Source organism: Rhagoletis pomonella, unplaced genomic scaffold, assembly GCF_013731165.1.
Source record: "Rhagoletis pomonella isolate Grant_MI unplaced genomic scaffold, Rhpom_1.0 Rhpom_scaffold_00011, whole genome shotgun sequence".
Classification (NCBI taxonomy): domain Eukaryota; kingdom Metazoa; phylum Arthropoda; class Insecta; order Diptera; family Tephritidae; genus Rhagoletis; species Rhagoletis pomonella.
Genome location: NW_023458565.1, coordinates 15,794,389 through 15,797,635, shown reverse-complemented (window position 1 = coordinate 15,797,635; position 3,247 = coordinate 15,794,389). Strand labels below are relative to the sequence as shown.

General features: G+C 35.0%; 1 protein-coding gene across 1 annotated transcript in view; it reads right to left on the bottom strand.

Annotated features, from left to right (window-relative positions):
* Positions 1-3,247, bottom strand: part of LOC118746693 — a 101,246-nt gene that overhangs the window by 83,495 nt on the left and 14,504 nt on the right. The window lies entirely within an intron of this gene.

Sequence of the window (3,247 nt, the reverse complement as noted above, 5' to 3'; positions counted from 1 at the left end):
AAAAATGGTTTGAAATGGAGCGAGTGTGCGGATATTTGTAGTGCAGTGCAGTGCACTGTATGATCCGTCGGTATTCTCTGGCGACTAGGAAGACGCCGCCACTAGATTTAAAACCCGTATTGAATGACGCTGCAAAGATAACAGAGACCTGCGAAATTAAAATACATCTTTGCTTTTTCAAGCACGTCGAGATTTTTCTTATTGGTGACGTGTATATTTTAGAATTTCTAGCAATTTGCATGAAAACTCCTTAAATAAACAAATTAAATCAGAAAAACGTATGTAACTTCGAAGTTTACATTAAGAAAATTGATAACAGCACCAGCAATTTAAATGGAAAATTATTTTTTATTTTCTGACAATTTCCATATAAAATTCAAAAAATTAAAATCATTCTTTACTTAAATTGCTTTCGAGAAATTGGCTGCAAAAGTTATTTTCTTAGCGTTAACGCGCATTACCAGCGTTAACTTGGAAGGTTTAGAAAAAACCATTGTCGAATTTATTCCCAACATTGACTCTGAGGATGTCTACAGCTGGATCACAAACGCGTTTTCATGTGACCCGAAAATTAAACCTACTGAAATGACAAATTAAGCTTTTGAAAACCTTCTGGACATAAGTGAAGACAGCACTTTGAATATTAAATACTACGAAGGGAGCCAAGAGAGTTCTGGATGCAAGTGTATGCAGAAAACACTGCTGTTGGCAAGACTGCATTAAAAATACTAGTGACTTTTACTTTTATATTTCTATTTTATTGTTTTCGTAGACATTTGAAGACCCAAACCGACTCCCACATGTGGCTTTTCTACAGGTCGAAACCTTAATTGCTCGGACGCAAAATCGTCTACTTAGTCGACCAGGGAAGGGCCGGTTCGACGACTCGACACTTAACTTAAGGAGCGAAAAACGCTTAAGTCTAACGCAGAACAGAAACTATAGGCGAAATCGTACTTGATTCCTAGGCTGATATCAACAGAAAAGGTTGTTGTTGTTCCTCTGTTATCAGCATGAAAAATCCCCAACGGATTTTCGGAGAATGCTGCTAGAGTCACAGCTTTTGGTCAGATATAAATCTGAGCTGTTCCGGTTGCGTAGACTCAACTGTCGTGTGAAGAAACCAGCAAGGGTCCCTCACCTTGCTTCATGCGGTCTTCGGCAGCCACGGGTCGTCCACCTCTTACCAAATAGGTCACTCCGGTGAGAAAATCTCATTCAGACTCTCTACGGTGTCCAAAATATGGCACCATGCTGGGACATTCGAGTGGGTCAAGTGAGCGATGGGTGATGTGAAGGCGGCATAAGTGCCGGTAGCAAACGGTGGCAAGATTTGTAACTTTTTTCTCTATGTATCAAATTGGCAAATTGGTAATTTGTATTTCAATTTGGTAACTTTTTCCTTTCTGTCCTACATGTGTGTTCAGTAGAATAGATCTTCCTCTCACTTAGGTCAAAACAGGCTAGTTCGGACTCCACATTAGGAAGTGGCCGGTAAGAGTATTTATAGGGAAGGACACATATTTTCTGTTTAAATTTAAGAGCAACGATGGCTGTTCCAGCGCTCAATGGCTACTGGAATGATATTATCTCTAATAAACATCTTTTAAAAGTGGCTATTGTTGTACCTAGCGTGTCCTTTCCCGGAAGGTTTCCTAGTCAATTCGTTAGCTTTACAATTACGATCAATATCCTGGTGTACCCCGGCAACCATACGAGTAGAATTCTATGTACATATCGTCACCAGAGTGGGAGATCGACTTGTCTCGGCAGCCAGTTCGAAAACGCCCTATCTCAGCCTAAAAAGTTTAATTCAATGTAATTAAAAAGGTAAGTTAAATATGACAAACTTCGTGTTATACATACAGTCACTCACAAAAGTATAATGTATTGTTTGTTCTTACGATATTCAAAATGTTTTTTTATTTTTCATGGTAAATTTTTTATAAAATAAAAGTTTGAAACTCTGGACAAAACGAAGGAAAATACAGCAAATTTTGAATAAAACTTTAAATGTTTAAAAACGAATTTTCAAAATAAATTCGGGTATGCAGTTTTTATTGGCCATTAAATTTTAATAAACATTGTGCAATTACGAAATTAGTTACTGAGAGTTGAAATTTTTATTTACATGGTTTTTGTTGAAGAATGAGATCTATGTGTATTTATAAAAAATTATGATACAAATTTACCAAGAAGTTTGAATATCGTACAAAAACAATGCAAAATAGTTTTGTGAGTTATTGTATGTATTTAAATAAAATAATTTGGAAATCGTTTTAAATGGGAGATGCCGCCTTTTATGCCCCTTGCACCGATAGTGGTGATTTCAAGAGCCACTCTCCTCACTAAAACGATTACGTGATTTACGTACGCTCTTCTAAGATCACCCTTGAGGAAGCATTATTACGGAATCCTTTTGCCAAATATACTGCAGAGATATTTTACCTTTGTTTTCTTACATACATATATACATATGTAGGTACATATCTGTGACATTTTGATTAAACACCTTATCTCGAGGTAAGCCCTATTTAGTTTAAAGCAACATTTCCATGGGTTATCAAACAATATTTTAACGATTAACTAGCCATAGGTGCAGTTTCAAATGCTTTTCCAAAATACGTAAGCTTAACAGAAGTATAAAATTTGTGTAGGGCAACTTATACTTATATAATCCAAAGTCACTTAAGTTGTTTTATCAAAATGCCACAGACAAAGATGTGAATAAAATTATTTAATGCAAAAATAAGAACACTGCGTATAGACATATCGCACACCCTTTTAAAACCGGCACAACTCAAAAATCAGATCCCGTAGAGATTTTCCATTTATTGAATATAAATCCTGCGAATTAATTTAGCAAAAAAATCTACAGAATTCAGAATTCTACTTTTTTGATTTGTGCCTCTTTTGAAGAGGTTGTGCGATATGTTATAAAACGAATCTTAAGAGTAGTTATTTTAATATTTCAGTTTGTTTAATTACACATTTGTTTGCTTGTTTTAAGGGGCCACAGAGGCCCACTTACACATACATACATACATATGTATGTAATATACATATAATACAAATCAACTTATATGCATCACTACAAAAGTACCTAACTGATAATTTTAAACTTTTACAGCGAAAACTTTTTTAAAATAAACATAAGAAATTAAGACTCATTTCAAGGAAGTTTGTATGATTTAAAATATCGCTTTGAATTTAGCTGTGCGCTTTTATTTGAAAGCCAATTAACAAA